Source organism: Protopterus annectens, chromosome 11.part0, assembly GCF_019279795.1.
Source record: "Protopterus annectens isolate FY-2018-M chromosome 11.part0, PAN1.0, whole genome shotgun sequence".
Lineage (NCBI taxonomy): Eukaryota > Metazoa > Chordata > Ceratodontiformes > Protopteridae > Protopterus > Protopterus annectens.
The window spans coordinates 1,026,971,115-1,026,994,419 of NC_056745.1; positions in this window are offsets into that span (position 1 = coordinate 1,026,971,115).

Below are 23,305 nucleotides of genomic sequence, written 5' to 3' on the forward strand. Positions count from 1 at the left end.
GTATATACATATACATACATATAAAATATAAAATAGCTCCAAAAGTTCATCTAACCACAGTCAAAGATCCACATACATGGTAGAGCATAAAACAGTACAAAAGTAAAATAAATCAATGTGGTCAACAGGGTGAGGAATAAAAACATTAACTTTAATAAAACAAAAAAAAGGCTGATGAGGTCCAATATAGAAAGAGATAAGTGCTTTCAGATTATTACAACCCTTCTTCAGATCTAATCCATACATCCATCTTCAAGTATTTAAATTAAGAATGACCAGTCATGAAGCATCTCAGTCTTGAGTCCACCGGTCTTTAGCGTTGTGGTGAACACACCTTAAAGCAAGGATAATAAAATCTTATTGAATATTAACCATCTCATAAGAACAAATACAATCACTTGCAGCATCTCCATCCCTATGGAGACAGCTCAAGGAAATAATTGGCAGTCAGAATCAACAGGAACCAACCAGAAAATCAATGCTCATCATTAGTAGCTAAATGGATCTTTGGAAGAGATTATCATTCATTTCTGAAAATTTAAATCATTCATCTGCTTAAATCACTCACAATGGTATTGTAGCAGTCCAAGGCATCATTAATAATGATTATGAGTATGCGAACCACATTGTTCTAATAAATATCAAAAAATATAATCATTCTCCAGTGTACAGAATTAACGCTGATTGTTGATATTATGGTAATTTCTCAAAATTCCCTTCACTAGGGGAATTTTCTTAGCAGAAAAACTTCAGTCACTCAGTTTTCATTCAAAATAAAAACAACTACGATTAGTTCAAAAGTCTCCCCATAGCAAAAATTATATCAAACAATTGGTGTTCAGGCTTAATAATGGCCAATCACTGGCATCGCATGATCCTTCCATGCCATGGGGGATCAAATGTATAGCTAGCCACCAAACATGCCTCCAAAAACATCTATTCACAATGGGATGGCCGTGTTAGTTTCCACTTGGTGCATATATGAAATATTAACCAATCCAAAGTCATAAAAACAGTCATTTTCAATTGGTGCTTGGATATAGTAATTACCAATGGGGGACATCAGATGATTGAGAATGTTTCCAAATAACCAATCCATATCTTTCTAACAAGCATATCTCTGACAGCTGTATCAATCCTTCAAAACACCAAAATAATGTTAATTAAAAAGATCACTGTCTTTTATTAAAATTCTCTTCATTAGAGAAAATGAATTTCTCAACAAAAATACTTTGTATGCAACATTACTTCAAAACCTAAAGCGACATTCAATTCAATGGTCTTCATCTTCCACAGAATGTTTAAGCAAATGACTGTGTACAGATCTTATAGTAACCAATCAACAACATCACACAACTATCACTGCTGTGAATTAGCAAGTATACAACCATCTAGTAAACACACCTCCAAAAGGTGTCCCTTCATGATGAAACATCCACCTCCACTTCCAATTGATGATTATATATAACAGCAGCCAGTCATAGATTTCATATCTAATATTCCTTCTAATGATCAAATCTTTATATTCTAATGAATGTATCTTCTTAGAGTATATCAATTCTTGCAAAGTCAAAGTTGACATTATATAAAAATCATTATCATTTCTAAAGCTTCCTTTATTAGATAGAAGTAAATAGAAGTTGATTTCTCCGTGAAATGGCTTAAGTTAATCAAACTCTCAAAGTCTACATTCTCTGCAGACATGACTTGACCAAACAGTCGATGTTCAAATCTAAAAATAATCGATGTTCAAATCTAAAACATAAATAAAAAATGTTGCACAGTTGACATGACTGTCCAACAGCAAATCCAGTACAACTATCAAACATTCCTGCAAAAAGTGAGTAGTCTCTAAAAAGTGCATTAATTATAATGATCACTATCTTTTCCAAAGTCTCCATCCTTTAAGGGAAGGTTTTATTGACAAATTAGTATTCAGCTCTGGCAGTTTATCTGTCTATAATCCAGCTATTCATCTCATCTCCGCCTGCTTCATCTTCTCACTAGTACTACCACCATGGACATTATCAGAAATCACTCGAATAACCATAAAAAGGAAGCAGTGCCCTGGATTAAGCATTACATGCTTGGCTAATGGACTGTTCACATCTTGCAATCTTGTACCACTCATATGATGGGATATATGTTGCTTAAACTGTCTATCTGTTTTTTTTACATAAAAACTTTTGCAGGAGCAAGTGGCAATATAGACAACCCCTGGCATTCAATAAACGCCATGCAGGAATAGTGCTATTCCAGCATGGAGTGGTTCATGTCCATGTAGCCAAAGCAGCAAGCCTTCCATATTCATGAAGGCACACTGCTGTTTAAGCTACACCATCACAAACCGTGAATGAGCGCAGGGGGCATGTCTAAGTAGTGCACAGATTAAGAACATGCCCCCTGCAATCAGTAAGTGCTGTATAGCACTTTTCAAACCCGATCCGGCATAATATTAGAGAATTTCTCTAATATTATGCCAGAATTTCAGTGTCTGCAGACAATAAAATGAAATAAATGAATTTCAGTGTCTGCGGACACTGAAATACATACGGGAGCAGAAAACCAATGCAGGGGTATGTGATAGGTTCTGTGACACACCGCCTGCATTGTAAAAGTGCCATATGACACGTTGCAACCTGCTAAAGTAGGATCTGTAGACAAAGGCACAAACAATGGGGGGAAGAAGCCCTAAAAAGGAACACTTCTGAAATATTGCCCTCACAAACTTAGAAAGTTGATAGAAAACAGGATATGTATTAGTATGAAACTCTGAAGGATAGAAGTCTGAAAGCCAAATGTATGCCATTATTTCCTTACTGCAGTCCTCAATGACTTGTCAGAACACCACAATACTCACTATATAACATAATAATATAATAATATTATATATTTTTCTAGGCTAAGGAATGTTTAAGCGTAGCTAAGTGGATGTGTGCAATATGGCCCTCCGCTTACCATACCTTAAACATCCCATAGAAGATAAATACAAATATACAGCTGAAATTCTCAAGCAGAGAGAGTGCAGTGGTTAGACTCCTGTCTTTGCATGCAGATGTTCATGGCTCGAGTACCAAGGCAGGCAAGTTATTTTTACATGGGAAAGCGTTGTTAAAATTATTTTTTAAACTTAAATTATGTAGTATCTGTTTTTTGTCAACCAGGGTAGTGCAGCTGGTGTAAAATGTAAGTGTGAGTGCATATAACATATGAAACTACCCATGTATACACAAATGTCCCATACAGTATAGATACACCCCTTGCCAATATAAGGTAAAAACAGAGAGGGATATCATGTAAAGTAAATCATATACACTTAATAAATGAAGTCAGTATTTTGATATATTTAAAAAATTAAAAGTGAGCAATGGTTAGCAATGTTCATCTATGCAGGTGTAACCATTGCTAAGACATGAATGCTAAGCAGCAGGTAGCTCAGCTAAGCAGATTTGCACACTGTTAAACAGTGCTGAACAACTTCACCTTTAAGCAGTGTTAAAACCGGCTTAGCAGGTTTGCGCACTGCTTAGCGGAGCTTAACCTTTTCAAAATGGTGCAATGACAACAAAGGACAGGAATATCACACTATTTAAATGATGCAGGCAGGAATACAGCCATAATCTGTAATAGTTCATCTGTGCAGACACAATGGCTGGCATAGTAGAGGGAGTGTGCTTTCAGGCGCAACGCTGGAGCATTCAGGAGTCCAGGGTCATGGCTAGACTCCTAGTAAAAACCATGAGGAGAGACTGCTGCAGGGCCAGTACCAGGGCTTCCAATACAAAGTGGAGGCCTGGGACCGTCTCGCATGTGACCTCACCAGTGCTACTGGCATCTCCCAGACTGGTGAGTAAGTACGGCACCACTATGCTGACCTAAAGCCTAGGAAGGGGGTGCTCTTGGACCAGTGGATCCAAGATGGATGGGACTGGAATCCTCCAGTAGTGTGTAAGTATCACTATCAAGTAGTTTGTAGCAAATACTAGCCTGAGAATGTGATAGCCATATATGCATAAAGTGTGTTTTTCTCCCCTACAGCTGCAGCAGAGAGGGCTATAAATGCCCAAGCCAATGGTGACAGACTGCTGAGACTGCACCAACAGGCTGGTGAGTAAAAATCTATTTTGCAGTATATTGTTCAAATAGCTAAGAAAGAGTATATTGCTTACTTCTAGTAGGCATACTGTTACTGTGTGAACTGAATAAATAAAACAAAAATGACTGAATAATACTGATGTACAATAAAGACCTTTACAAAAAACTGTTGTGTTTATTCTGGTTAGTTGTTGTAGACATATATAGAATGTATACAGGTTTTTCACAGCAAATATGGCTGTGACAGCATACATTAAATGAGGTTCATCTGTGAACAAGCTGTTAAGAGAAATTGTAGATGAAGTGAAACAAGGTACAGCTGCTCTCCAAAGGTCTCGATTCCAGAAAAAAAACGAACAATAACGAAAATACAGGACAAGACCACCACTACGATGCACATAAAATTCCAAAGTTTAATTGTAGACAAGAATGAGCGCTTTCACGTGCCAAACGCTGCATGCTTCATCAGATTTCATTTACTAATCACAGAACAGTCTTTAAATATACTAGCCAATTACACTTAATTAAATTCGATCAAATAATTCATTTAAATCAGGCAAGTAGTCATAGCGACTGTTACAATGCTGTTAGTTCAAGTCATTCATAATAACCACTTATATCAAAAAAGAAGACCTAAAACCATATAAAACTAAAAATGTATGTTTCTATACAGTATGCACCAAGATATATGAACATATATAAATACATATATAAAAATATATGTAAATGTATATATATAAAATATCTATAATATATATAAATGAGGAAATCATGAAATAATAATGAATTCATAAAAATAGAAATAACAATTTATGAAGATGGTAAAAACCCATGTAAAAGTAAAAATAATAATACTAAATAAATAAATAATGAAAATATATACACATAATTCTTGTCATATTTCCTGATACTATTTAATATTTATGTGCAATTAATACTGGCTTGATACTATGAATTGGTTTAAACCAGGTTCTATATGCGCTCGTAATTTAAAAATCCAGCACAATTCAATAGATTCTAAGTAATTCTTGTTATTCCCCCCTCTCTTATTTTTGGTTATCAGTTGTAATGCTCTGAACTCAAAAATGTGATCTTTAAAACTATTTATATGTTTCGCCAATGCATTCTGTTGATTATTTTTCTTTATATCATATATGTGATTGTAAATCCTGTTTTTTTAATTTCCTGGATGTCATCCCTACATAAAACGCTGAACAGCATTTGCAAGTTTCTAAATATATAAGATTTTCATCTTCACAATTAGCATGGAACTTAGGTTTAAATCTATAGTTGATGATAGGATGAATAAAATCTTGTTCCTTCAAAATAAACTTGCACATGTTACATTTTTTACAGGGATAAGTACCTAACCTATCATAGTGCTTAATCATGCTACTATTAAATTCATCATGATGGTGTTCAGTAAATAAAATTCTTTTTAGATTCTTACTGTTTCTATAAGTGAACGAAGGAGTATTTCCCACTATAATCTGAATCTTGGGGTCAGCAATAAGTACCTTCCAATTCTTATTGATGATATAAACAATGTTTTTATTATCATTGGTATATCTGGTAATAAAGGTAATTTTAGTAGCTCTATTTATATTTAATCTGCCTCCTGCATAACTGGCGACTCCCCCGACATAATTACTATTGTCTCTGGGGACATCCATGACGATTTCATTTATTCTACTTAGCATAGAAACAGGATAATCCCTATCTGACAATAGAGTATGCATGGAATTGAGTTCTTGTTGCCTGTTGAGATCTTCTTTGCAAATTCTCATAATTCTAAGGTATTGTCCCTTTACTATATTAGAAAAAACAAATCTGGGATGCATGCTACTGAAGTGCAATAATGCATTTTTCCAGCAAGGTTTTCTATATAAAGTAGTAGAAATATTGCCTTGACTATCTTTCATTATACTTATATCCAGGAAATGTATTTTGTTGCAAGAAAATTCAAGAGAGAATCTTAAAAAGTCAGTAGTAGATGCTAGATAATTGATAAAGGCTTGTAATTGTTCTATACTGCCTTGCCAAAAGAACAGAACATCATCAACAAATCTTCTATACAGGAAAATATTCTTAAAAAACAGACTATCAAACATAAATTTCCTTTCCCATTGATGTACAACAAGATTTGCATACGAATTTGCACATGGGGTCCCCATGGCGACCCCCCATTTTTGACCATACAATATATCTCTATATAGAAAAATATTATTGGACAATACTAATTCCAAACGTACACATATCAAAATAACCTGTTCATTATTAAAATTCTCCAAAGTACATAGATATTCCCTTATGGCTTCTATACCAAAATCATTGGGAATAGACGTAAACAAATTTTTTACATCAAGCGTCACCAGTATGCAGGACGATAAATATTCTGTGTCATTAGGTAAATTATTTAAATCATTAATAAGCTGATAGCTATCTTTAAGAATTACAGGTATATTTCTAACCACTGGTCCCAATAAACTTTCCAGATAGCTGGAAATTCTCTCAGTAACCCAGCCATCACCTACCACTATGGGTCTCATTGTGGGGGGGTAAAATGCCTTTGTGCATCTTCGGTAATCCTTTTATATAAGGTATCAATGGAAATTCAACCAAAACATATTCATATAATTCTTGTGTAACCTGTCTGCACATTAGCAAGTCATAGATTTATCATGTACTCACATAATCAGTTTGGTCAGATATTCAGAATCAACCTTCAAATAAGTATTAATATCTTGTAGCATATCCCTCATGGATATGTGGTAATCATCTGTATTAAGTTATACTAAACCTCCCCCCTTGTCAGCTGGTTTGATGGTTAATTCAACATTATTAGAAAGGTTATACAGAGATGCTTGTTGCTCCTTGTTCAAATTAAAATAAGTACATTTGCGTTCATGTTTTTTAAAATAACTATATAAGTCATTCTCACATAACTGTATAAAGCATTCAACATTGGCTGAGAATGGAGGCGTAAAAGAACTTTTACATTTAAATCTATTCATATTTTGTGTAGATCTGACATTATCATTGTTAAACAACAATTTAAGTGCAATTGTGCGTCCGAATAGATGCAAATCCGTCAACAGTTCACTTAAATCACTACCCTGTGACGGTATGAAAGATAAACCTTTGTTCAGCAACGAATAGTCTGTTTCAGTAAGTTCGAACCTGGATAAGTTAAAAACCAATTGATTTAATTCCTGATTCTTCGTTCGTTGGTCTGGAATCCACCAGAGAACTTTCGCTTCCTCCGTCCCCGACTGTGTGACCTGTCTCTGAAAGGTTCGTGAAGTTTCACTGGATATGGTAAAAAACTTGCTGAGCCTTTACCCAGTGCTTTTGGTCTGGCTCCCAGACTGTTAACTTCCTTTTGTTCGGTTAATGCCTGCTGATTAGGCGGTGGTGTAGCTACTGATGACGTGATATTTGAGGGTAAAATATCACTTAAAGACATAGTAGGCATACCAGGATCAGTAACATTGTTACTGTCAGCAGCTTCATTGATATTCGATGTAGCATTGTTTGGAAACTTATTATTGCCGTTAAAGGAAGAGGTACACTTTTCAGTATATCTATTATCAGGAGTTGCCTGGCTGGTCGTTGGGTTATTCTTCGACCAGACAAAAACCTGTCCTGTAGAGAAATCTCTATAGTCCCGTTGCAACTTCCGATATTTTATTTGTTGTAGCCTATCACTATAAGCAGCTACTTGAGCATATAAATTCTCCAGTTTCTTTATAAATATCACATTCTTGAAGCGAGCTCATATATCTGTATTTAACTCTTCTACCTTCCGCATGAGCTCAGCTTCAATAGGTGAAAAGTAATCGATCAATAATTTCATATAATTATTGCTCAGTTCTAGATTCAATTTTTGCCATCTACTAAGCAACTCTGGATGACTGTCACCATATGTAGGCATGCACAAAACTCTCATGCCTCGGGGTACAATCTGAAAATGTAGACTGGCCTCCATATGTCGCCTCCGCCAAATGAGTCTTTGTAATTTATATAGGCTATTTTCTAATTCTCTGCTTAAATCATTAAACTCATTTAGATTATTTACAGTACCTGTTGTAGGTGGCAATGAAAACGGATGTAGCTCCAGGGTAAGTAAAGGGTTGCTGCCCGGTTCAAGAATATCATTCCATTTCTGATTTAAATTCATAGGTTCAGGATTGTAGTCCAGTTCCACATTAGAAATGTTAGAAGGCTCCATAGTGTGATCGCTGCTGACACCAAACAATGGAAGCAATGAAGTGAAATAAGGTACAGCTGCTCTCCAAAGGTCTCGATTCCAGAAAAAAAACGAACAATAATGGAAATACAGGACAAGACCATCACTACGATGCACATAAAATTCCAAAGTTTAATTGTAGACAAGAATGAGCGCTTTCACATGCCAAACGCTGCACGCTTCATCAGATTTCATTTACTAATCACAGAACAGTCTTTAAATATACTAGCCAATTACACTTAATTAAATTCAATCAAATAATTCATTTAAATCAGGCAAGTAGTCATAGCGACTGTTACAATGCTGTTAGTTCAAGTCATTCATAATAACCACTTATATCAAAAAAGAAGACCTAAAACCATATAAATTGTAGATGGTGTAGCTGTACAACAAGATATAAATTAAATGTGAAATATATACTGCACTAAGCTCTGAACCCTGAATAGTAATATGTAAAGTATCAAAGTGTGTTCCATGCAGCATTGTCTTGTGTTAACCTTTGCTTTCCAGATTGTAGTAATCCAAAGGAGTAATGCACAGTACAATAACTATCTGTCATGCATGCATCACAGGATTATAAGGTCAGACTGTCTAGCCAAGAGACTATTAGGCAGAAACCAGTGAAACACAAAACAACAGCTCCCAAGTAGCTCATTGTGATGAGATGCAGCTTAGTTGTTCATTTTGCACACCCAGACATGGTTCAAGTTCAGGGAGTGGTACTACTAAGATGTGTGCAAATCTACATACAAGGAATCAGGAATAAATGTAAAAACAGTCAGGTAGTGTTAACAGATATTTTCCCCACATGTTTTGCAGGTAAGGAAATGTTGCCAGTAGCTGTATGAAGTGTATACTAATAAACTGTGTACAACTGTTAAATTGTTCCACCACATGCCTGCAAATGACAGTGGGGTAGGTACATACAATATGCACTCTTCCTGAATCATACCTCTCAGCTGTACAGATATTCACTGAATGTCCAGATATTTGTCTCAGATTTTTGGTCCGTTTTACATAAAGTAGTGGTGTCATGGCAGATCAGTGGCAAATCATTATAGACTGAAGTTAGAAAATAATGATAGACATATAAGTGTCAGACATCATATCCTTCAGAAAAGTCATGCAAATGCAAAACCTGTTATTTTATCAAATTTCTAAGTTTGTAAGAGTAATATCTAAAAATTTCCATATTTATGGGCCTTTCACCCAATCTTACATATGGCTTTGTCCAGACCTCATGCTCTAAGAGGTTGAGAGGTATGCTCCCGATACCTGTCTCTCAAGTGTCATGCTGTTATGGCTAGTGGCCACTGCTGCAAATAATCCTGGACACAGATAGGAAACCAGTTGACATATGCCTGTAGCACACTCACATAACAGCAGTTCAGGGTACCTCTCCTGTGCCAGATATGTAACCCTGACATGTATGAGTTCCCTCTAGTCATGCACCCAGAGTTGTCACAGTTTGCCTCATACCATTCCAGGCTGACAGTTTAATAGGTATGTTTGTACTACAGAAGCTATGAGTCATAGGTAGATGTAAAGTTAGGGCAGACCCACAGAGTATTGAACAGAAATGTTGTGGAAAATAGAATAAACAGCTATTAATGGACTTTTTGTCTCTCCCCTCACCCTTCAACTGCATCAGTAATTATTACTCATATACTATGGGTATGTTGTGCTCCAACCCTAATGTTGGGACTTGTGTTATATTATTGTTAATATGTTTGATTGCTTGCATGTTAACATACCTTGTTCAAATACCATTGTTGATGGCTGTTGCTGTCAATGTTACTGGCATGCTGTTATGATGCATATTGTTGTTCCATTTATGCATGTGTTCTGTTTGCTCTGCAGCTGTTTCAAATCTGTTTTTTTGGGGGGGTTAATTGGAACACTCGTGCATGCTGTTATAACTAATCTTGAAATGTGTTGTTCATGACTAACCAACATATTTTGTAAAACCTTAACACCATAGCGTGTTTGGGAAGGCAAATCCCAGTGGATCCACCTGCCCCACCTCATCTGGCCATGGCACTGAGCCCCAGCACATCTGGGACCTGACCTGGATCTATCTCGTCCACTGGTCCTGTGCACCACCTTTGGGTGGAACTGCTCAGGGGACAGGGGCCATACCCCCTGGGAGCGGGTGCAGATAGGAGCCTGTAACCCACAGTTGGGTCTGGGGTTTGGTACACAGCACCCTTCATTCTGAGTTCAGAGAGCAGCTGTGCCAGATTGAGGGCTGCCTGGTCCACCTCGAGGGGCAGGGAACCCCTCATGTCCAGCCACCAGCACAGCCACCTTTGGGGCTGTGAAGTTGCAATGGTGACTGCACATGGGTAGGGATCTCAGTCCCACTGTAACCATATGGGGGCCCATGGGCTTTGGATTCCCAACCACCCTCCCCATCAAATGTGTTGACCCCTCATGTATCACATACCACTCCTGTCTGCTGTCATGTATGTCTAGTCTGTCTCCCTACCCAACCTACCTCCCCAGATGTACCTAAAATACTTCCCCAACATCCCTCTCTCAGCTTAAAAAAAAAGAAAAGGGCATCTGTCCCCCCCAAAAATATCACCCCATACATAGCTGTCCATTTTCCACACATGTTCACTAGACACTTGTAATCTGGTCCAATTGGCTTGACAACACATTTCTGTTGTCCTCGTCCCTCTCTCTGGGGTTTGAGTGTCCAACTTCACCTCCAAATTCTGTATAAATGCACAGCTGTTGCTGTATAAGAAATGGACAGCAATGGACCTTCCCTACAACTGTCCTGAACATCCCTATCTTTCATATTGTTTTTCCCTCTGCATGCCCCTTTTTCACCATTTTCCTATTCCCCCTTTTTCTTTTCTTTTAAAGAAATTAGTGCAGGTGTAAGCAGCAGTAAGAGGGAGTAAGTGAGTTTGAGCGATGCTAAGTGAAGCCAACACAGATTCAACTTCTCTAGGTTAATCGTGTGTTAGCATTGCTTAGCGTCATGCAAAACCATGCAAACCCACGTAAAACTGCTTTAATCACTCTTTGTCCATCAGCCACTGTTCTTACTAGCAACAAAATAAGCAGGTCTGCCAAGTTTCAAACCAAGGGCCCTGTACACCACAGTCAGAGCAATCTACCACTACACCATTTGAGCCATAGGAATTTCTGATGCTTTTTCAAACATATCATGCAGTATAGTCATTCAACAGTAGGGAAGGGATTGTATAGAATCAGTCAGGTTTTGTATATATACATATACACATCTATATATGTATGGAGATGCATATATTTGGAAAAATATATACATAATATATAGAGATATATACATATAAAATATATGCATATATATATATATATATATATATATATATATATATATATATATATATACACACACACACGCGCACACACACACACACACACACACACACATATATATATATATATATATATATATATATATATATATATATATATATAGATATATATATATATATATATGCTCATAACATGTAATCGAGCCATATCACAGAGATTTACCAGAGAAATAAAAATAATGAATCTGTGGAACAGACCAGAAATATGAGCAATAAACCTAGGCATTCTGAAACAATCCGGTCAGTCAAGAGGTATGCTCAGAACCCCTTAGTGCAATGAATCTGGACCAAGCCTGGCAAAGTGGGGGAAGAAAGCAATGAAAATAGGGACATATCTGAAATACTGGAGTAGATAAGCTGACACAGTTGCTGCACTAACACCCTCATGTCTGTTCTAACATATATTGACTGAAATAGCACAAGTCCAACACTCAATTACTTCTCACTAGTTGGGGACTTAAATCCTGACATCATCCTACTGATGTGTTAGAAATACACAACACTTATGGGGGCCAGACAACAGTACATCCTACAAATATCTGGACATAACATCACATTAGGGAAACTACACTGAGCTGCTAAGCATGTCACCAAGCACTATCCAAACTACAGTCAGACTGACACAACACTAACTCAGATCCACTATGGGGAATTACACATGTATTTGAAAATATATCAGGCACTACAGGGATGCAACAGCACTGAAAAACAGGCACCAGTGTGAAAGTGCATACCCACAACCAATTTCACCACAGTCACAGTGACATACAAGTAAGCCAAATGAACAGTAGAGTATAAGGACTGTGTGAAAAAAAACATCATGTTTGCCACTCACACACTACCTCTACATATACTGGCCCAATTCACAGTGTAGTATGAATCCTGACCATGGTACGGGACATGTCTCAGTCTGCCCCTACAAAGATATGCAGCCGATAGACCACCAGAAACTGGAGCAGCATGCACAGTCAGAAAAGGAATCATAACACTTACATCTACCCCACTCCCTACACAGTCCAAATAACATTTACACACTACACTGCTACACAGTCCTGACAGTCTGTCAACAATTGCCAGAAATACACAGACCTCTCAACTGTACAGAGTCTTACAGAATGTCCAAGCTTTGTCCTCATATGTAAGGCCTCTTCCACATAACATGTCTGGCATTCTGATACATCACTGGGATGATATCAGGAATGAGGGCACTAAATAATGATATACCATACCTATCAACCTCTTACTGCATGACATCTGGATAAAGCCTGACATACTTGGGGGACAGAGACCCCAAAACAGGCATATTTGAAATATTGTTGTTATAAACTGAGATAGTTGCTGTTGTAACAGGGTTTGTTGTAACATATCATTTCTGAGGGATATGAAGTCAGAAACACAAATGGGTGTTATCATTTACCGACTGCAATCCCCAGAGTATGCTACTGATTTTCCAAAGACAAAAAATGTCTGAGAAACGCACCAAACATTAGAGTCCAAACTCTAGCCATTCTGCAGATAGCCCTACAGTTCAGATTTATGTCACCCACAAAACACTGCCAGACTTAAAATTACACAAACCCTGTTAAACTAGCATTAATCCAACTCTATAACAGCAATACTTACTCTGCCCTATGTCTGGAACATTCTCCCCCATTTTGTTGGGCTGTCTTCACAGTTTTCATTGTAAGAGGTATTTCCAATTACCCTCTGTGATGCTGTTGTTCACACACCTCCATGAAGTTCTCCTCACAGGCAAGGAAAAGGGGCAATGCTCATATAAAGTACTCAGTTATAGGAGTGTGTTGCCATGCCATTGGCAATAGGAATAACACCACAGCTGTTCTGCTTGCAATTAGAAAGTGGGGGAAACCAGTTGGTGCACAGGCCATAAGCTGCTCATGAGCATTAGCTACAAAAGACAAACTGCTGCCTATGCAAAACAGATGAATACCCTACATCTTGAAGAGAGACAGACAGACAGACAGACAAACAGTCAGACAAGCAAACAAAAACAAACAGACCAACAGAAATTAGAATCAAACCAACTAGACTTGGAAAAAAAGGTATGTCAAACAAGTAAGCATGTAATGGAATGCAGTAGGGGTATGTAATAATGGGAAATAGGAACTTCAACAAATATGTCTCAACAAGACTTGCTGTATTGATATATTGCTGATCAGAACATATAGCCATAGCATCTGGGTCTGTCTGCAGTGACATAGATCACAGCTCAGGGCTCTTGAGTCACTCCAGGAAAGGATGGCTGATTGAACAATACTGACTGAGACACTGCTAGGGCAGCTACTGGGATGTTGTAGATCTCCATATGTTACTTGTGAATGCAGCTATGATATACATGTTTGTCTCAGAAATGTGAGAGACCTATACAGGGTATTTGCATAGTAAACTAGTGTTACAGACATGTGTGTTGAACTGCATGTGCTATACTGAGCTCATACCATTCAACTGTCCAGTGTTATGCACACTGGGTGTATGTGTGCCTCATATTTGTACTCATTTACTCATAGAATCGTGTTACATCTGGCAAATCATTGGCAAATCTCTGAAGACTGGCATTACAACATCTCCTTCTTTTTCTTTTGGTTATTCCTGTTAGGGGTTGCCACAGCGGATCATCTGTTTCCATTTCTTTCTGTCCTCTGCATCTTGCTCTGTCACACCAACCACCTACATGTCCTCTCTCACCACATCCAGAAACCTTATCTTAGGCTTTCCTCTTTTCCTCTTACCTGGCAGCTTCACCCTTACCATCCTTATCCCAATATACTCAGCATCCCTCCTCAGCACATGTCCAAACTAATGTAATTTCACCTCTGGCTTTGTCTCCAAACCGTCCAACCTGGGCTGAGCCTCTAATATACATATTCCTAATCCTGTTCACCCTGGTCACACCCAGTGCAAATCTTAACATCATTAACTCTGCCACGTCCAGATCTGACTCTTGCCTTTTTGTCAGTGCCACTGTCTCCAACCCATATAACATAGCTGGTCTCACTGCTCTCTTGTAGACCTTCCCTTTCACTCTTAATGGTACTCATCTGTCACAAATCACTCCTGACACTCTTGTCCACCCATGCCAACCTGCCTGTACTCTCTTCTTCACCTCTCCTCCACACTTGTCATTACTCTGAACTGTTGATCCCAAGTATTTAAACTCATTCACCTTTGCAAACTCTACTTCCTGCATCCTCACCATTCCTCTATTCTCCCTCTCATTCATATGCACATATTCTGTCTTAGTCCTGCTTACCTTCATTCTCCTCCTCTCTAGAGCATATCTCCACCTCTCCAGGGTCTCCACAACCTGTTCCCTGCTCTCACTACAGATCACAATGTCATCTGCAAACATCATAGTCAACGGGGACTCCTGCCTGATCTTGTCTGTCAACCTGTCCATCACCACTGCAAATAAAAAAGGGCTCAGAGCTGATCCCTAATGTAATCCCACCTCCACCTTAAATGCATCCATCACTGCCACTGCAGACCTTACCATTGTCACACTACCCTTGTACATATCCTGTACCACTCTTACATATTTCTCTGCCACTCCTGACTTCCTCATACAATACCACAACTCCTCTCTAGCCACCCTGTCATATGCCTTCTCTAAGTACACAAAGACACAATGCAACTCCTTCTGAACTTCTCTGTACTTCTCCATCAACACTCTCAGAGCAAACATTGCATCTGTAGTGCTCTTTCCTGGTATGAAACCATACTGTTGATCACTAATCATCACCTCCCTTCTTAACCTAGCATATGCACTAACAACATTCATCATTACACCATCAATTTCCAGCTTCATAAACATTGCTCTATCCAACACTCTTTTCACCTCCAAAAACACTCTTGGCATACTGTTCCTTCAGGATAACCCCTACACAATTATTCTCCCATCCACACCATGATAGAACAATTTGGAACCCCCCTCCGATACACCTAGCCTTACCCCCCTTACATTTGGTCTCTTGCACACACACACTATATCAACCTTCCTTCTGTCCATGATATCAGCTAGCTCTGTCTCTATACCAATCATACTGCCAACATTAAAAGTTCCTACCCTCACTACCACATTCCTAGCCTTTCTCTTCTCTTCCTGCCATATGAGTGTCGGACATCCCCCAGGGTATGTCTGTGAATGCTTACGCTACTGTGCTATCAAAGAGTATTCCAAATACAGGCTTTGCTGTATTCTGGACTTTTGGAAAGTTCCTGTGTTGCCCATTTCCTTTCTTGGATAAAGGGAGACTTCGTTGTTCACCAGTGGCAGTGGGGAGCTTACAGCAACCTATCTATCTCTGGAGGAGTGTTCCCAGCACAAGAATCTAGTAGTCTATTGGTCATTTTGGGCCAATTTCTAGCTCTTTCAAGTCCCCCTGTATAAAACCCACTTTGGCGCGGCTTTGCGCGATTTTGCGCATAGCGCAGCATCGGGCAGCTCCGCTTAATTGGGTTTAAACCATTCTCGGCTCCACAAAGTCTGCTCTTCACTTTTTCCCTTAGAACTGATCTAGTTCTCATAATAAACACCCAATTCCTACTCTAAAGCCTGGCACTTGCTCACTAAAGCAATTAAATAAGCCAGCACTACATAATTAAAAGCACTACACCCTCACAAACTCCCCTTGAGTACCTTGTTCCCCATTGGCCATATTTTTCAATTATAAAGGAATTCCCAATACTATTCTAGCATGTCCAAAGGTCAGTTGTCAATCTCCTCTCCGGTCCAGCTGGTGAATCTGGGAATCTTGAGGCAATGTTACAACTGCCTCATGTACACAGACAACCCTCTCCTCCTCCCAACAAATTCCAACACATGTGAGAGATGCAAACATATAGCCAAACTGGAGGCTAAGCTCTCTCAACTCAGTACTGGCATAACCAGTCAGGAGGAGAAGGAAACCACACTCACTATAATTCCAGTCTCACATAGACCTTCCATGACAGCAAACCAAACACATAAATGCACAAAAACATACTCGGAGGCTCTAAATAAAAATCTGCCTAAGCAGCAGAGACCTCCAAAGCAGACACCCAAGCAACCGCTACCCCAAAACAAAACACGTGCAACACATAGCTCACAAAGCCAGTGTGCCGAACAGTCACAGCCCTTAAGGCTAAACAATACACCTGATACACTTGTAATAGGTGACTCTATCGTCAGGCACACTGACGTCCCTCTCACCAGGCTGAACAAGAAGAAGGTCACGGTGAGCTGCCTGTCAGGTGCTAGGATCTGCCACATAACACAAGCACTCAGGTCACTCCAAAGCAAGTACAAATATGACTCAGTCATTGTCCATGATTGTGTGAATGACCTGAGATGTACTTCCCTGGACTACATGAAAAGAGACATAGAGAAGCTCTCTGAGCATGTAGCCCAGGCCGGTATGACCCTGACCTTGAGTAGCATCTTACAATCACCAAGAATGATGCCACAATATGAAGACAAGATGATCAATTTCAACAATTGGCTTAAGTATTATTGTCATTCAAAGGGGATCCAATGCCTGTCAGCCTGGGATGACATGCTTGACAAGCCATGATGCTTTGCTAGGGACGGCTTGCACCTGTCACCCCTGGGCTTTCGGATATTGGCAAAGGCTCTTGCCAACCCCATAGTGCCTTTTTTAGGCAAGGCTCAAAAGAAAAACCCACCTCCATAGGTATCACAAGGGATAAGAAACTAAGAGTAATGCTACTCAATGCTAGAAGTCTAAACCTCAAGATGCATGCACTCAAAACTCTACTTAGCATGGAGAACATTGATATCTGTGCAGTAACAGAAACCTGGTTCAAGGCTCCCGAGAGCACCCCAGCACTACCAGGTTATACCTCATACCATGCTTTTCGGCCCCAAAACTTGGACCGAACCACAAAAGGAGGGGGAGTATCAATATTCGTCAAAGATACCCACACCTCCAGGTTGGTGGCACAGCATGAAGCATCAGAGACTATTCATGTACAACTAACAGTGGGTAAAACTGCCGTCCAGTTTATAGCCTGCTACAGACCACCCTCCCAAACCAAGGAACCCCACTCGGCCTTCCTGAGAACACTGGAAAATATGAAGGTCTCTCCAAACACCATTATATTGGGCGACTTCAACTACCCAAACATAGTCTGGGAGCATTACTCTAGCTCCAACACCCTAGCCCAAAGGTTCCTAGAATTTATAAACTCAAATGCTATGGAACAACTTGTTACCACTCCCACAAGAGGGGAAAACATACTGAACCTGATCATCACCAACATGGGGGCTCTATGCTCCAGACCAGAAGTGTATCCCTCACTGGTAAGATCATACCATAAACTAATCTCACTGGATATTCGCATCCCGACCCCACCCCCTGCCCAGAAAACCACAGTGAAAAACTTCTCTAAAGCAAATTTCACACTCCTCAAAACTGAGGTGGAATCCTTCAAAGCCTCCGGGCCTGTGGAAAATACGGCCCAGACTGCAGAATCCTTTATAAACACATTCTATGAACACCTTCAGGAATGCATGGATCATGCAATCCCAAATAAAACCAAGACCCAATCCTCCAAAGGCAGGCGTCCTGTCTGGTGGACCCCAGCCATAAACAAACTATACAATAGAAGGAGGAAGCTACTACATGATAGAGCAAAATCCCAAAAATGGAAGGCATATCTGATCAGTATTAGCAAAAAACTATGGGCACTCATAAAATCGTCTAAGGCCAGCTTCGAGAGAAAAATTGCACAGGACACTAAGGATGATCACAAGGCTTTCTTTAGTTATGTTAGGAACCTGGGTGGGAATTCCCAGATATGCTCAGAATTAGTCCAAAATGACAAAAAATACACCGAACCCACAGACATTGCCAACATCCTAGCTGACAGGTTCAGTGCAAACTTCTCCCCCCTCCCCACCAAAAGGGCAAATATCTATCCCAGCAGAATGCTGCCCCCCTGACATCTCAGATGCTCAGGTAAGAGCCGCCCTATCCAAAGCAAAAAAGACAGCATCAATGGGACCAGACGGTGTCCCGAGCTGCGTCCTACATGAACTCCAAGAAGAGCTAAACCCAAACATAAAACTACTCTTCAGTCTCAGTTTTACTACAGGATATGGACCCAAAGAGTGGCGTACAGCAACAGTGGTCCCTCTCCACAAAGGTGGTGCCTCAACGGATCCTGGAAACTATAAGCCTGACTAGCTTGGTCTGCAAAGCTATGGAAAGGATCATCATGGATCTCATAAATAAAGATATTGGGGACCTACAGACACTGGATCCTACCCAGTTCGGCTTTGTTAAGGGCAGATCCTGCCTCTTAAACCTGGTCGATTTCTTTGAAACAGTCACCAAGGCCATTGACGAGGGGAAGGTGGTCCACACAGCCTACCTGGACCTCGCAAAAGCCTTCAATACAATACCCCACTCAGGCATTATAGATAAGCTCACCAGCTTAAATATAAACTCCTATGTCACTAGATGGGTTGCAAACTGGCTTAAGGACAGAACCCACATGGTTAGAATTGCTGGAGCCATGTCAGACTCCAAACCAGTTACAAGTGGCATCCCACAAGGCTCAGTCCTGGGACCTCTCTTGTTCGGTATATATTTCTCAGAGGTACAGGCCAACACGGAAGGACTGTGGCTGACCAAGTTCGCAGATGACTGCAAACTAGGCGCCATAATCGACTCTCCAGCTGATACAAACATCCTACAAAAGGGCCTCATAGAAACAGACAACTGGTGCCAGAGCCATGGCCTCAAGCTAAACGCCAAAAAGTGTATAGTCATCCCCTTTGGCAAAAACAAAGTGCCCACAAATTACCACATAGGTGGTAATCCATTAAGGACGGAAAAAGTAATTAGGGACCTGGGGACCCAAGTTGATAGCAATCTCTCATTTGAAAACCACGTGGCCAAAGTGGTTAGAAAAACATTTTATATAGCCCACCTAATCATCAAGGGATTCACATCTTGATCAGGGGAGGTCATCGTGCCTCTTTACTCATCCCTCATCAGGCCCATAATTGAGTATAATGTCCCTTTTGGGATGTACCTTACCAGACACCTGCAGCAACTGGAAACACCCCAAAAGTACCTCACCAAGAGGATCAAAGGGCTCAAAAAGATGCCATATGCTGCCCGGTTAAAGAAACTCCAGCTCTACTCAGTGGCATACCGCCTGCTCAGAGGCGATCTGTGCCTGACGTATAAAGCCATGTCCAACCCGGAATTAATGGACATGCTGCACCTCAGGAAATGCAAATCCCATTGAGCTACGTGCTTGAGAGACTTGAATCTCAGCGCTGAAATAAATAGGACATGCTGGAGGGACAGATTCATAACCCAGAGGCTCCCTTCACTCTGGAATAAAATCCCAGTCCAGGTTAGGCAGAGTCCCTCATTGACTCTCTTCAAGAGGAATCTTGATGAGTGGATGGGAGATCATAGGTTTACCCCGGGTATCACTTCTGTGTCACTGTTAGATACAGGCACAGTATACTAACCTCGAAAAAGGGCATAGCAAGATTCATTAAAATGGGTGGCGAAAGCCAAACACACTCTGGCTAGGCTTATAAATGCCCTAGGGCAGATAGCCTAGTATGAACCTATGAACCTATAAATGACTTAAGTGTGTTACAACAATATTAAGAAAGTGCCACTAATTTTGACTCATTGCCCCCATATATGTGTGGCATCCTCCAGATGTCCTGCTCTAACAGGTTGAGAGGAATGACTGAGCAGTAAAAGTGTAAGTACACTGTGCCATACTGACATAGAACAGAAATGTATATCAGGTATTACCTGTGTACATGTATATATGAGTAGGTGTACCTGGCTGCCTCATAACAACAGACTTGGGATGGAAAACATCAGGTAAATAAGCTGTACATGTTGTACACATGTGTAACTCAGTTTCTGTGCATTCAACAGAGTTAGATTTTTACAGCTACTGGTTGTTGCATTGCCCTGACACAGACATGGGTACTAGAATAACCATGATTATCAGGTTGAAATTGGAGAGGTGTCCAACTGTGTTATGACCTTGTGTCCATGCCTACTACAAACAGCTATATGACCACCTACATAGCTGTATGGACTCAGCAATACCTTACTTGTAAATCCTGCCTTCACCAAGGTAGAGTAATCCCATTTGCTGGACAGCAGCAATACACAAACCACATAATTGGCTATTATATTGGCTGTACAAGGCAAAGTAGGAGCAGGCACCAACTTGGCAGCAAGTCAACCTTTGTCTGAACGAGCATATAAGGTCACAGGTGGATTACTGTAAGGCTAACTATGAGTACAAATTTGACACATCCACCAAGGGCAATCACAAGGCCATCTTCACATATGTCTGCAATCTCAGAGGCAACAACCCATCCCACCCTGTAATGGCGGTCAATCACACCACATACCCACACACCATAGCTATAGCCAACCCGCTGCAGACAGATTTAGGGCAAACATCACCTCCCTGGCTCACCATCAGTATAGATGGATATGCACAGCATCTGCACCCCTCCCCTCATCATCTGGGATCAGGTGCATACTGCCTAATCAAAGTCAACAAAAGCAAGTCTCCATGGGACCTGATAACATTCCTGTCTGCATCCTACATGAACTCAGGCATATGCTTCCAGGTCCATTACAAACTGTATGCAAGCAAAGTCTGAGCACCATTGACATCCCATATGCAAGGAAGACAGCCACTGTCATCCCTCTACACAAATATGAATGATGAATGGTTGTTTATGCAATGTACTGGCCCTCATTGGGGGAACATGACACATCAGGACCAGGAGTGCAATGCAGGTTCATACTGTGCTGATAGATGACAGGGGTATGATGTGGTTGTAAGTGGTGGCTAATGAAAGGCAATGTTGATGTGCTGGCTCTGTAAATAACTTTGGGCAATGTCTGAGGTCCTGTGATGAGTTTTCATGTTTATGTCTTCCAGGTGACATGCAGCAGCAGCCAGCATATACTGCAGCTGAAAATGCAGCCATCACTGATGCCATACTCCAGCACCATGGGGTGATGTTTGGCCGTAGCCAACAAAATCTGTGGGAGTGGACTGCCCTGTGGGATGACCTTGTCCACAGATCTAACACCTTGAGCCACCATGGCCGCACATACGATCAAGTCAGGCATCGGGCAACTGACCTGATATGTCGTGCCCAGCAAAGGGCTGCTGCCGTAGCCAGGGACTGTACTGCTACAGGTGGGGGTCCAGCCACACAGGCCCCACTTATGGCAACAGAGGAGCTCCTTGATGACCTTGGGGCAGCCCCCACACAACAGCCAACACAAGAAACACAAGCCATGGCGGTGGGTGGCACCCAGGCAACAGGTGAGGAGCACCCAGGTAAGGCCACAGTGAACATCAGTTTAATCATGTAGCAGTCATACTGTCTTCTATAGAGTATCTAGATGCATATGTCAGTTCAAACTGCATTTTTGGGTAGGGTTTAGTAATGCACACAAGTGCGCATCTATGATGAAGGACAGCAAATAGTGTACTATCAGAGCTTATACTGTACTTCTGCAGAAAAGTGACATTCATCTTGTACCAATGTCAAATGTGAGTCTGCTGACAATACCTCTCACCCACACCTACACAAGTCCCTCTGGTCTGGATGTGGGACAGCAGTCTGAAGCCGGTGAGTATGGGATTTTCCTGTTGTGGCTCACCAGTACCCCAGGCGTGTTAAGGTTATGCATTTGAACATGCACATAACTGTTACTCTCAGCCATATTGCGATATCTGCATGCTCACTTGTGGTGGGGTTAACTGCATTGCATCACAGTGGTCATCACAGGGGCCTATTTACAGGAGATGTCACATATCTGTAGCATACCTCACAACCTGTCATTGCAAGAAATCTGGACAAAGATTGACAAAATGGGGGGACAAAGGCCCAAAACGAGGGACATATTTTATAAATTAGTGTTATACAGTACATATAAATGGTGTACACACACCTGTTAGAATGCCAGGTATTTGTGATATACATAAATGAGACCACAATAAAACATTTCCAAACCCTTCCAACCTTTCATGTGACCTATAACTTGTACAATTCAATTGTAAAACAAACAAATCTGTTAGGGGAACAATTATGACACATAAAAATCTTACAAGAAGCTAGATGCATACGTGAGCACAGGCTGAAGCTAATACTGTGTTGAAGCAGCCTTCAATATAATTACAGCATTGCATCTTCTTGGGTACACACCTGCCATCAATTACAGATACTCTTTGATTAACAGCAAATAATGGTCAGCTGTCCTACCAGGATTATCCTAACATTTACTCAGTTGCCTGCTACAGTAACAGCCATAGCTCACATACAGCTTATGAAGCAGCAAAGGGATCTCATTTTTGAAAGGTATCAGCCCAGAGAAGTGTACCTACACATTTTCACAGCATTGCATATACCATGGAACACAATGAAGACAGTCATCAAATGGTGGTGAAAACATGGGGCAACAGTGACACTGCAAAGGAGTGGACATCCCTCCAAATGTGTGGAAAAGATAAGACCCAAACTGGTCAGGGAGGCTGCCAGGAGATGTACCAC